The following is a 14,453-nucleotide window of genomic DNA, read 5'->3' on the forward strand; positions in this document are numbered from 1 at the left end:
TGAGAAAGTATTTCCATGTACATCACAGTTCTGCAGCAAATCTCGGTGATTGAAGTGTTACAAGTTCCTTGCTCAGTTACAAGTGTAAAAAGAAAAGCCTAGGTAATTTTCGTAAACACACTCAATTACACTTGATTTTTTTAAGTGCAAAGAAGTCCCATTGCAGAATTTAAAGACAGTATCCTCTGATTTTTTTTCTGATACTTTCAGAGCCAACATTTATTCCAAAGAACTTAATGTTAGATAATTAGAAAAACTGGATTTTACTTCCTGTACTCTCCTTACTAATTCAGTCTTTCCAGTTTTATGTGTCCCTGGTTTCATAACTTTACATATCTGAAGGCAAAAAGTTGTGGAAAATACAAAGGCTCTATGTTATACATAGGAGGAGAAACAATCTGCCTTTCTGAATAGATCTGTAACTGATAAGCTGACAAAACTCTAAGACTAATAAATAACAGCATAACTTAACCACTAGTTCATTGAATCTGAGTTAACTCTATGTTCTTATCTGTTATGGAGTAACTTAGCACTCCTTAATCAGGCCCCTCCCAGTGCTGACTTGTTTTAGGTGTGGATTGAGGCATGGTCAGCCATCTACAGCATCAACTATTTTTTAAGATTTTCTTTCAAATTACAATGAATAACTTCCATAAGGTAAAGATGTCCTTCGTTTAAGACCTGTGTAAAGCCCTCTGAAGCCTATATCTGTGATATGTTTGCAATATGTTTCCTGAGATAGCAATGTGGCCTTTGAAACTCAGATTTTTCATGCTTATTTCCAGTAAATGGGTTTGGCTTCATATTTAAATATACAGGCTAAAAAAATAGAGCAGATATATTCTGTATATTGTGTAGTCAACTCAGCATTTCTGACCTTCAAAATAAGTTCCTGCCTGTTTGAACTCATATTAATTTTAATTGCATTAAAACTGCATGATAATTGACGTTACTGTACCTCAAATAGTCAATACACACCAAAATAAATTACTTATGAAAAATACAGGCTGTGTCTATTATATTTTGTTAAGTTGCTTTGGCAGAAGAGAAAAAGAATTGTTAAAGTAACAGCAGAACTTAAGAACCTTGCTGAAGACTGTTCCTTGAGGGAGAATTTGTTTCTTTGGAAGCATAGCCATAAATCATTTTCCACAGAATTCATTTAGACAGTTGTGAAATAGCTCATTAACAAGACACTTTATTAGAGGCAAAGAAATGAATATTTTTAGCACATTAGATTGATAATAGCACTTTGCATTTGTAATAGCCCCTTTCCTGTCAGAACCTTCAATTGTCTTGCAAATATTTATTAAGTCTTACACCATGTGTGGGAGGCAGGTGCAGTATTTTCTGTTCTTTCAGGTCAATCCACTACAGACTATAGAAAATTCCTGTCTCCAAAGAGTTCTTGCTGATGATACTTAGACTTACTGCTAAGCAAGATACAAGTATAGTTTACCCTTCTGTATGTACAAAGTCACTTACCTCAGTTACATTAAGCTGTGGATTTCTGTTTATCATCTTCCCTCCTATTCTTCCAAATAATCTGATCATAAGCAATCTATCCCTGCCAAGTGACATACATGTGATAGAGATTGCAGTCGCTTGTCTCGTTATGTTTCTCTCCCACGTGAAATTTTGGCTGTGAGGAAGTAATGAAAATGAAGAATCTGATTATGTGTACATCTGCCAAACCTAAACACATAAGATGAACCGCAGAAACCCTTGAGTTCAAACACAGAGAAAATGAATACAATTGTGTACTTACAAAATGACCAGCGTATTCCCTCACACCCCTGGAGCTAAATAGTACAGGAAATAGAACGAAGATTCCAAAGGTTCTGCCAGATGCAACCAGACACTAGTAAGAGTAAAAGGGCTCTGCAAAGCATTTTGCCTCATGCACTAGAAATGTACCTGCTAGGACTTGAGAACCTGCCCTTAACCCCTCCACAGAGAGCAATATTCCAGACAAAGATCCCTGAGGCTCCTTTTTTGAACAGAAACTGCAAAGAGAGAACAAACTTAATAAGCACCAGTAGAAATAATCAGGGATGAACATTTAAGTTCTCTAAACATAGTGATTCTTTTCTAAGCTATAAATATAAATTCTTAGTCACAACTGCAACTCATTACAAACATTGATGCTGTCCTTATAGGAAGCTGTAAGAAGCCCATATCACCATCTTTCCTGCAGTAATACACTAGTGCCTCCAAGGAGAATAGACAGCATCATAGTCTCCAAGGATAAGACTATAGATTACCCTGTGGCCAGGTAAAACACCTTCCTAGTAGTAATCAGTACATAGTTAGATTCTAGCCTAAACCACAAGATTTAAAAATAATTTGATACTTATTTATAAAACCACTTGGTACTCTAAAATCAAGATTGAGCTTTCCTGAGCTCCTCATTTCTTCACATCTTACAGCTGAAGTAAAGAGCTACTAGTCCCTTTTCTTTCTGCCATTCCACAGCTTACTCCCTTCAGCATTTTCTGTAACACCTCACATGTCTGATATGTTGAATTTTAAAAGAACCTACAAAACTTGCTCTAATCTCAACACACAAACCTAGCTCATACCCTTCCATTAAACATATCTTTCTTACTAAAAATGAAAAAGCATTTAAGAAAGGAAACTTATAGATGTTACTTACCTTGTGTTCCAGTGTATTATGGGAATTGGGAGGCTATAAGTTTCAGGTGTTGCTAGCTGAGGCTTTTAGTGCTTTGTTACAGCTGTAGGAGGAAAGGAACCAGTAAGCAAGCATGGTAGGTACCAAGATAACTACTTATAAATTTAGATTGAGAAAGATTTATATCTCTTAGAAAACTGCAGCCCTAAAATAGAGAAAAGAGGTAAAGGCAAGCAAGTGGACTTGATAGGTAAGAAATATTCATGCAAAGAAGCATATGTGGTTTTGTGCAATATCAGAGAACTGTGTGATCAATTGTTGTTTGTAAGTTTGTGTTTCAATTTACTTCTGAGATTTACAAAGAGTCTTACCAATACTGTTCAGTACTACTAAATCTGGGCCATGAAAGAAATGCGGTGACACTACTTATACATCCTCAGCCACAACTCAAAGAAGATAAAGTAATTTCCCCCTCAAAAGGGTTTTATTATAATGAATGTTGAGGAAGCAATCTTAAGGAGTGTTATTTCTATTTCACTTACTCTAAATTATAGGTAGAGGATGAGTTTGGTTCTTCAGTTTCTCATTTACATGCTTTTTACCTTAGCTTTCCTTCCTATATGATGCAGGAAACTATATGTTTCTCTCTGAGGACCACCTCACAGGTGCCTGGTGACTCCTGCCCCTAAAGCATATGTTTTGAGGTACTACATTTTAAGCAGGAAGAAAAGCTCAGGCACTGCAGTGTATTGACTAGACTATTTGCTTTCTCTGGAGCAGTAGTTGTGCACAGATATTAGGTGTGGGTATGCTTTCCACAACTCAGCTTGAAATGAGAGCCTTTCCTGTGTGGAAATGGTTACTTGCTGTTGTAATAAGAGAATATTTGCTAGGTGAGGTGTATCCTTTGGAAAGCTTATTTGATCAGGCTCCCTGTAAATTCACCTTTGACAACCTTTTCATCAGGTAAGCATACAAAAGATTTGGGAAGAAGAGTTAAAAGGAAAAAGGCAAATTCTCTAATCTAGGGCTCAGAGAAACAAAGTTCACTGTATTCATATCATAGCAATTGATGCTGTAGGAGAGTTAAAAGGCAGCAAGAAAAGGCTACAAGAAAATAGCTTTAATATACAATCCTCCATATTTTCTCCAAGAAAATTGCACTTGATATTACACCCATTGCACTTAAAGCATGATTTCCTGTTCCACAGCTCATGGTCAATACCTGTTACAATGCAAGAATCAACACACCATAAAATGCTCCTTTATGCTGTCATGCAAGTTACTGTAACTTCTGCCCTGATCTAACAAGCTATCCTGAACCTAAACACCCTTTGCTAACTACCTGCTTGGCCTTGTGACAGGGACAGGGCTTGGAGGCAAAAACAGGATAGTGGGGTCTGAGATCAGGAGTGCCTCACGTCATGGCAAAAACCTGCCAATTTGTAAGAGGTGGTGGACATTTCTAGCTCTGAAGCAATGCATTTCCATTGTGGTTTATTACTATCTATTTCTATACCTTTCCACTATCATAATTCCAGGTTGTTACTCTCAGTAAAGGTGAAAAATGGTGTTTTGCAGGAAAGAGCCCCCTACTTGTGTCTTGGGAAGGAGTGAAGTAATCTTGTTACCAGGAGCTACAGGCTGCTCAGAAAAATGTTTATACAGACATGTTTTCCATGACTTCTGGAAGCCTTTCTGTGGTACTCACATACTTTCCATTGTATTTCCCACCTGCTGTCTCTTCTCTGACATTTGGCTTGCAAACCCTTGGGGACAAGAACACACTCTGTTTTTTTGGTGTTTGCATCAGATAGTGCAAGGCAGGGTCTAGTCTTTAATTAGGAGTCACAGGTGCTGCAGAAACGTAAGTATGTAAATATTCAGCCTATTTCTTTTTTGGATATGTGACTGAATTAAGACTTAGCAGTACTACCTGATTACTTTGATTGGAAAAATAATTATGTCTAAATATATTAAATTTCAGATAGGAGAGAAGGTGAATGAACTGTAGTTTGAATTGAAGAACTGAGCTGCTCTTCCTGGAAGCATCTTGAAATGGAAGGATTGTTGTGTCCCAAAATCCCTCTCCTAGTAAGCAAAAATCAGGACCCCCAGAGCTTTCTTAAATCACCTATTTCTCCATTCTCTTTGAGAAGGACCTAGTTCCTTTCTTCATTTACTTCTGCTAAAAAAAGGACATGATTTGGTTGTTGTCTTTAGACTAAAGTCTGTCTTTAGTAAACACATCATTATATAAGCTCTAAACTTAAGAGCTGTTTTTTTAAAAGTTTAGCATGCTATGTATGCCCCTTTCTTTGAAAATCTAACTGCAGGTACTGAGATACGATGTACAAAGTTTGTTGTGGGTAGGGAATTGTAGGGGTTTTATCCATAGAAAACAACCAGTTTCTCTTTGGAAATGCGCCTTGTTTTTAGACCAGAGAGTGGGGGGAAAGTGAAAACAAAACCCCACAAACAAAACAAAACAATCTGACTTTATTTTGAGGATAAAATGAAGGTTATCAAAGAGAATGACTAAAGAAATGTATTTTATGACTCCATCTGCCTTAATCTGAAGCAAAATCATGACTACCTTGAGAACTCTTGGATTCAAACAATCGTCCCTAAGATCTGTTTTTATGGGCAGCAGTGCCAGAATGCAGAGATTGCTGGGGTCAGTTGGAAGAAAAAAATACTCTGGTATGTAATATTGATTTCCACATCTACGGTAAAATTGCATTTTTTAACATCCTAGAATGCAAATCTTTACTCTCTACCTTGACAGACAAAGTAAGATGCTCTTTCCCACAAACATAAGTTAAACAGCAGAAGGCTTAACAGAAACTTCAGTGCAGGGGATCAGAATAGCAGGACAATACTGGAGGAATGTGCTGGAGATACAGCTCTGAGTCTACCCATCAGGAGTAATTTCTGCATCATCAAATAATTGTTGTGCAGTATTTTTCTGTAGGATCTCCAGGGTGTATCTGCAATAACAATCAGTTTAGCACAACAAGCTTCTTGTAGAGCAAAGCAGTACAGTTCAAGGACCTGTCATCCCTAGTGATCATTTGTGTCACTGAGGGCTAGACTGGTAATCTTATTTGAAAGTCTGATTTTACAACCTGGAATATGGGATATTGCAGTCGTGATCTTTGTCTGTCTGGTAAGTTTGCTGGTGTGTAGCTTCCACATGGCCTTCTCTGGGGAAGTTCCAGCTGGTGTCCAGCAAAACACAGACTAAAGCACTCCAAAAGTAGACAGGAAGGAGGTTTGTGTCCGAAAAGTACTGACACTACCAAATATATTGCTAAGGAAGATGCACCCTCATTCTGATAGTTGTTTCAGTTCTTTTTCTGGCATTTTCTAGTATTTTATTCTATGTGTTTTAGGGCTGTGTGGGGGCTGTTCAGTTGATGTGGTAGCTGAAACTGCAGCTATTTTCTCAAAAGCCTTTTAAATGTTGCTTGCTGCACACAGTATGCTGACTGCTTTGACTGATCCTCTGGAGCTGTGTCAGCTTCTTTTATGCTGCTACTGGTTCTCCCGCTCAGGCTTTCTCAGTCTCAGGAAAAACTTGTCCCTTGCTTCCATACAAGTGAAAAAGCCTAGCCAGGTCTGACAGTGTCCCAGCTCATATCAGAGGGATTTAACAGCCTTTGTTGGCTTACGAGTACAATTCTGCATTGGAGGCTGAGTTGCAATTACAGAATGAGTGGAAGTGCTAACCTAAAGACTGCAGTGATAAATTGCTGTGGAAACATGGTCCTACCACTGTGATGAAAAAAGCTTCTTTGGACAAAGCCCACGATATTTATTAATACTTCTTTCAGGAACTGCATACTCAGTAGTGATGCAGTTGGCTAAAGCATCTAGCTGAATTTGGACTATATTTAACATTATTAGTGGATATTTCATTACTTTGATGTTTAATTCCCTCATCATTGTCACTTAGAAAATAGCATGGACTAAACAGATAAGACTGATTTTTGTTTCCAAACAAGGATCTATGCAGTGATGAGCTGCATAGGTATTTAGTTATTCAGACGTTTGCTGGGTAACACTGACATGTCAGCCTCCTGTTCTGCTTATGGGTGCACATCTGCACTGTCACTTTATGCTCAGATCAGCAAATGCTGCTATTATATCACAGGATTAGTGAAAGGAAATATTCACAGTTGCTTAATACTTTGTAGACTTGCAAGCTGCTATTTATGCAGGAATGGGTTACCTGTTTCTGCCAGAGCAGGGGTGTGGTGATGTGGATGTGCACAGAGTTGCATATCAAAAGCTGTGGGCTCTGGTAGTGTTCAGCCCATCGCTGGGGTGGCCGGATGGCTGATGTTGTGCTGAGGAGTCCCAGGCTTTTAGCTGCCATAACAAATTTTTCAAAACTGCATGCTTGGTCTGATTGTGATTGTACTTGTTAACACACTCTCAAGCAAGGTGTTCAATAGCGTGTTATTTTGTCATGGTGTTTTTAAGAGCTGTAGCTCTGAACCTGCACTTTTTTGTGCTGACTGCATTACAAAGAGGCCAAAAGAAATCGTGCATACCTCAAACAATTTATAGACTAAATGTAAAACAGAATGTCCCTTGAGTCTATATATAATATGAAAATGCAATTGCAAATTTAGAGATTGAGGATTAAAAAGAATGGATTATCTTGTACAACTATTCAATGTGCAATACTCCAGAAAGAGAACTGGTGCATCTTTAAAGCACAGTTTATTCTAACAAGACAAATTTTTGACTATGGGTCCCTTTATAAACACCAATTAATTTCATATCCTGTGCTTGGCATCTGAAAATCTTTATCTATAAATTTAATAATAACAACTGCTCCACAAGGCTTAACTGAAATCAGTTGCAGAAGCTGAAGGCAATACGAAGGATGAGAAGAGTCAAATAAAAAGCATTTCACAAGGAATTACCACTTATCTTTATCCACTTGTTCCCTCTCTGGCCCTTCCTGCTCTCCCTCTAACCCCTATCTCCTGTATTCCATTGAGCTCACCTGGAAAATGGTGTCAGTTGGATATGATTGAAAGGCAGATATTGCTCAGCAATGGGGAGAGCAGAGGAGTTCTTGCTGGATAGACTTGACAACACCCAGCAGTGCTATGAAGCTGAAACAGAAAACACTTGTTTTGGTCTGTCTGTGCTTCACCTTGGCTTGGCTCCCTGCATAATCCCCCAGCTGGACTGCTGAGTGCTGTGGTAAGGCACTGCTGCTTTGAACTAAAGCCATTGTACTAATGAAGTCAGTGAGGCTGTGATGGGCTGTCTTCCCTCCAGCAGTTCCCTCATATCTGCCTGTATGGAAAGGCACAGCAGTTAGTTTTTGGTATTTCTGGGGAAGAAGGGTTAATCTTCTTTTAGCCTTGCTTACTGTGGTGCTGTGCATTTGCATTACGGAAGTGGTTTGAAACTTGTTTAAATGAAGCTATCCCACAAAATTTTGCTTCCATAGCTGCAAGCTTTGCTAGGAAACTACACTTTATCTCTGGTGCTTGGTAGTGCTGGTTCTTGATAATCTGAGTGGGCAGGGAGGAGAAGAGGGAGATCTCAGTCACTTTAAAAAAAAATACAGTTTGAAATTCCAGTGCAGGATGCTTTTAATGGCCTTCTTTGCCATGGCTAAGTAGACTCCAACATCAAAGTTATCTACCCACCCATGTCTTTTTAATAGCAAACTATAACCACTTTGATTCTTGCCTGAGCATTGATTAGACACGGTATAAACTGCACTGACAGCCTCCTGCCTTGTAGACACTGGCAGAATGTTTAGTCTTAAAATTCACATAGGATTTGTCCCTAGGACTCTGCAAGCTGAAGTTCCCCATACTCAACAATATGCAAATGCTGACTTTGCAAGCTGACACAGCTGTTTTTAAGCAGAATTACAGAGCAAACTTCAAAAACGTTTTAAAATCCAAATCTCAGTACTCCAAGTGATTCCCAATTAGGCCTGGAAATAGGTGACCAGATGTGGCATTTGCAAATACTGGAAGCTGATGGCTGCTGGGTACTTTGAAAAATCTGCTCTGATATAATTTGAGAACTTTTCTTCACTCGCTTCTATCTGCCAAGGATTGTTAGTTGTTTTGCTTTTCACCAGCTCTGTTTATCGCTTACCTCTATGAGAGTTTAGTCTTAAAGTAGTGCAGAAAACTCAGAAATAAAGTCGTCACATGAGTGCTGCTTTTCAGTGTAGCAAAGAAAACAAATTTCCCAAGCATTTTTTTTGAAAGATGAAAAACATTTTTAAATGCTGACTTAAAATGAAGGTTAAACGTTACTGAGAAAATAATGGAAATCAGTTGCTTACTGTACAAACCATTTCCAGGACTGGGATGATATTAAAAGGGTTTAGATTTTAGTATTTGGAATAGATTAGCCTTTTAAATTTATGGAGAGTCTGACTAAAATTTTCAACTTTGTAAATCTTTGTTTTGATTCTGTCAGCATTTAGAATTCTGGGATTATGAGATCTGGAAAACTGGTTCCTTATGTGGGACACAGAAGTGCAACAGAAGTTAATATATCCTCTGCTGCAATAATCAAATCTGCAAGCGATGGGGATGCTCTAGTTACTATGTTTTAAAGGAGTGAAGGGAGAAAGATGTTCTTTCTTATCCTGTTAATGAGACCACTCCCTTGCCCGCATTTGCAGAATACATGCAAGGTCAGGCAGATTGCTATTCACTAAGCAGAATAAAATGAGCAGTTAAATAAATAAAATCTGTAAGTGAATTTTTATACTGACTGGATAAACAAAACGAAGTTGATTTGTGTAATAAAGGATTCATGCTTAGCCAAATCAGCATTTGTCATATGTGATTTCCTTCTCAATTGCCTGCATCGGGAGAAAAGCCACCCATTGTGATTCCTCTCTATCCAAGGGTTCAGCAATGCACTCTGAAAGCTCTTACACCAAAGACCTAAGGAGAGAGGGTAGAGGTAATTGGAGTACATTGCTAATAAAATAACTAGCTAAGCATTTCTGACCTTTGAGTTCACAAGCTTTTCATGGCCTTTGAGATGGGGAGGGGTAGTGAGAAATACAGAGACAGAGTTGAGTCCCACAGCGGCTACTCATAATTACAGCAGGCCTTGATTGCACACTTAGGGTGCCCAAGTCATGGGGTTGGTAATGCTCTGCTGATGTTAGCTTGGTAATGCTCTGCTGATGTTATCTTAGCTTAATCTTTCAACCAGGCTAAGCCTGGGACTGTGGAGGTCTTAGAGTGCCATGGGCTTCAGGCTGCGAAAGCAACAGAGCTGTTTCTCCTTGCTGTACAGGTGTCTCTGGTAAAATTGGAACAAAAAAGAGGGCTTCAGGGAGGACTAAACTCTGACCTCAGCTTTTGTTTCCTCTTCAGATTCCTCTTCTGTTTGATAGTTAGCTTGTAATATTTTAAATACTGTGTTTTAAATTAAAGTCAATTTTATTGAAGAGTAAAGAAATGTAGACTTTTTAAAAAAAATATTCTCTTGTGATTCCAAATCTTCTAGAAGATCAATTTATGAAGACATAAGTTTGCCTGCAATTATTGTACTACATGGAATTTTCACATAATGGCATTTACATGGACTTTTCCTTCAAATACAATGAAATAAATTATGTAAGTAAATTACTTGGACCACTAAAATATGCCAGTTAGGATGATTCACAAAGATTAATCTATTGCTTTAAAACATCAAGCAGCCAATTAAAGTTTTCATTCCGCTATAAGCTGCTGAGAAATTAAAATTTAGCAATCCCAACTCTGTGGCTAGTTCAACCAGAAAATAATCAAACAATAAAGTGTTTGTCATGACCATCATTATGTTAAAACAAACAAGAAGTTCTCTGTAGCAGGTTTTGTTTTGTGGGGTTTTTTTCCCCTCAAAGTAGGGAAAAAATGCAGGATTGTAATCTTAAACAGTAATTATCTTAACAGTTGCCTGAAGGAAATACACAGGGCCAATTATCAGCACCTCCTTTCATTAAAAAGAGTATTCCTTTAATATTGAAGCAAAATGGACAATATTTATTTACTGGAAACAAAACAATGCTCCATGTTTTAGCTGAATGTGTTTTCTACAAATTCCACTTCTCTGGTTTGGTGATGGTCAGGAAAAGAAACCATTATATTATGCTGGATGTGAATGGAGTTCAGGACTGGATTAGAAGTGGACTGAAAATAAAGACTGACTCCATAGAAAATATAGAGGTTTTGGATATTGCAGGTGGATGCAGAATGAAAATCAATGATAAAAAAAAAAAGAAAAATAAGTTCTGCCTTAGTCTGAAAGGTTGTCTGATGATTAGGTCACTCTTCAGGCAGATTTTAGAGTCTAGACATGAATATATTCTTTAAAAATCACTAAGGTTGCATGTACCTAAAATCTGAAAGAACTCCCTCAGCCTGTTTTGGTAACCAGTGATAGGACCCCGAGATGAGCTCAGCTGGTTAGAGCATGGTGCTAATAACACCAAAATTGTGGGTTTGATCCCCTTATGGGCCATTCATTTAAAATTTGGACTTGATGATCCTTGCGAGTCCCCTCCAACTGAGAATATCCTGTGATTCTGTGACCTGAGAGAATGCCATGGAGTTGTGTCAGGGGAGGTTTAGGTTGGGTATTGGAAAAAGATTCTTCACACAGGGGGTGGTCGAGCACTGGAACAGGCTCCCCAAGGAAGTGGTCACAGCACCAAGCCTGTCAGAGTTCAAGAAGCAGTTGTCAATGTTCTCAGGCACATGGTGTGACTCTTGGGGCTATCCTGTGCAGGGCTAAAGGGTTGGACTTCGATGATCCTTGTGGGTCCCTTCCAACCCAGGATATTCTATTGTTTGGGCAAGTTTGTATAAATGTGCAACTTATTACATGGTGAGTTCCATAATATTTGTTAAGTATAAAACCCCACCAACTTCTGGGAATAAAAGCTCTTTTATGGGATCAATGCTTTCTGCTTTGAATATAAAGACTTCAATGCTTTAAGTAACAGCAGGAGTCCATTATTTTGCAGCAGTATTCTTATCCTACTGATAAGTAGATGTTTCTGATCACACTTGAAATGTCAGTTTAGCTGCCTTTGATGGTGTGTTTTCCTGTGTGTGATATCAAGTGACATGGTTGTGACCGTGCTTCAGTTCCCTGTGTCAGACAGAATGGGGCTTTGATGAGCTCTGCTCACTGAGGTGTGGGAAGGAAAATCAGTGCTTACACTGGCTGGAGATTGGGCTGGCCCAAAGAGGTCAGGAGCTTCCTGGATTTTGCCATTGCTTCCAGCTTTGTACCGTAGAGATCTCTAAGGGTTTGCTGTATGTAACAAACTGCAATGCTTAACCCATTTTCCCAGTACACTCGTTACTTCCTAATGCTTACACACGTTCTAGAGCATTGATGTGTTCCTGTCCTTTGCAGGCGTTTCTCTCATCACCACAAGCTCTCAGATATGGGGAGGATGGTAGTATACAGTTAATAGTACTGGAAAGTTAGAAACTCTTTTGAAAGGTAGTGAAAGGAAATGTGTTTTGGGGATTTTTTTTGCCAGTTCATAGCTATTAATGTTCTCTTTTTATTAGGACTGCCTTTATAATGAATAACTTCTGCTTTATTTCCTTATGCAATATTATTCTCCTAAATCTCAGTTGTGCTCCCCTCTGCCCACAAAAAAACCTAATACAAAATTTTCTATTTAGATCCTCAACAGATAAAAAAATCATGGGAGTTGCCACCACCTACAAGTTTATGTATACTGCAATGGTGCAGTGTCAGTGTTAGAGAAAGATTTCTTGTTTTCTACAGGGGAAAGAGAATGTATCTGAATCTTTTCTACTACTGGGTGGCTCTGAAGGATAGCATTGTCTCCTTGAACTGTCTGGGACTTCGAAATGTGGTTTTTTTTTTCTAGGTTATTCTGTAGCTGTTATTCAGAGTCACATTTAACTGTGAAAAAAACCTTTTCTTTGGGTCATTAGCTTATTTTGAGTTTCTACTGTTACTTGTGTTTTTTCTTGTGCAATAATCTCAAATCAGTACACATCTGGAAACCTTTACCAAAGATCATTCCTATTCTTATTAAAATCCACTGTGTATTTTTTTGTGTATTTTTTTTTTCACTGAGATGTCAGTGACTTATCTCCTTCATTGCAAAAACATATTTTAATTCTGACTTCCAAAATTCACTGCACAAATCAAAATCAATTTCATCTTCTGTGACAGTGGCCAATGTGAGCATAAGGTGGCATATGATGTGGGAGAATACTGGCTAAAGAAAAGTAATTATATTATCCCCTTGTAAAATACTCCGATGTGTTTTTTCAAACTGGGGGGGATAGGTTGGTGTGGAAACACATTTTCAAAATATTTTTTCTCTCCTTTTTCCTTATTTCCTTCTTAAAAGAAAAATACTAAGGAAGCAGAGGGAAAAGGGATGGTTTTCTAGGGAAATAATGTCTTATGATTTCAAAACTGTGTTTGTTTTCCTAAGGCTGAGAATTACACATGCTTTAGAAACATTTTTCACTTCCCAGAATTTTTGACCAACACTGACTATGTGTTTTCATTGCCTTGTTTAGCAGAGCAAATAAAAATGTCTTCCTCTAAGTGGTCTGATGCAAAGAGTGGCGTGGAGAGCCATGCCAGGACCTACTTGTTTCTCTTTTTAAAGAATGTCTTTTTTTTTTCTCTTTTTTTTTTTCTTCTTTTTTCTCAAGAGAGGGTCAAAGTTAGCTAACCCCACTTCTGTTGTTGTCCAAGATTTCTGATTTGTTTTTCTGTTTTTTCATCTTGCTGAGTGTGACCTTACTGCTCCTGCCATGGAACTGGGAGCAAGGAACCTCTTCTGCTGCAATTTCCCTTCTTTTTGAGATATTCACTGGAGATGGTAAAATTCATCTCGTAACTCCCAGATCTTAGCAGTAATCTCAGTTTTTGCCTTCAAGCCATCCTTCATGCCTTTGACATATATTAACTTCTTAGACTTGCATATGCCACTTATCCCTCTGGGAATCTCTTTAGGTATGATGGGGACTAATTCTAGGTGGACATAATTGTTTGACTCCAGTTGCAGTGGAGCCGTACAGAGCTATTTCTTAGGAAATAGCATCTTACTGTCTTTGTGTCCTGTTCTGAGTAGCTGCTGCTGCCTTTGTGTCCCTTTCATTAGAGAATAAATAAAATTTGTTTTTGATTTGTGAAGTCTGTTGCTCTTTTACTTTGTTTCTTCACATTAGGACTTCTTGCCTAAGGTATAGGAGTTAAACAAATTTTTACTCAGTGGTTAATAGTTGACAAAAGCTCTGCCAAATGACTGCTGGCAAACATACAGGTCAAAGACTGCAGTCCATCTGGAAGTGACTCAGTATGTCACTCAGAAATGACCTTGCAGGTGGATTTTTCTCCCAGTGTCAATGTTCTGTGGTGGCTGAGGAGCAAATATCACTGAGTTAGGTACAGCAGGACTCAGCTGTAAAACAAATTACTCTAAACTACTGTATAGTATTCAATCTCAATTATGGAAAAATGCTGCATGAACAGGGTAAATCCATTTTTATTTTAGCAAAAGGTTTTTGTTTTTCTTCCATGTAGATGACTCTTTCAAATACAGTACAGATCTCCCTGCAGATACATTTTTAACTGTTCATATTAAGCCTCACTCTCTGGTTCTTATTTACTTGGGTTGCACAATGGCATAGACAAACCAAAGGAAGGGGCTATGTCACCATATCTGTTACTGAGTGATGGAACAAGGAGGCTTTATTCTTTCTACTTTGACTGTGATTTTGCATACAAAGGAGATGATTCACTTCACTTTGGC

This window comes from Pseudopipra pipra, chromosome 8 (genome assembly GCF_036250125.1).
Source record: "Pseudopipra pipra isolate bDixPip1 chromosome 8, bDixPip1.hap1, whole genome shotgun sequence".
In the NCBI taxonomy this organism is placed as follows: Eukaryota; Metazoa; Chordata; class Aves; order Passeriformes; family Pipridae; genus Pseudopipra; species Pseudopipra pipra.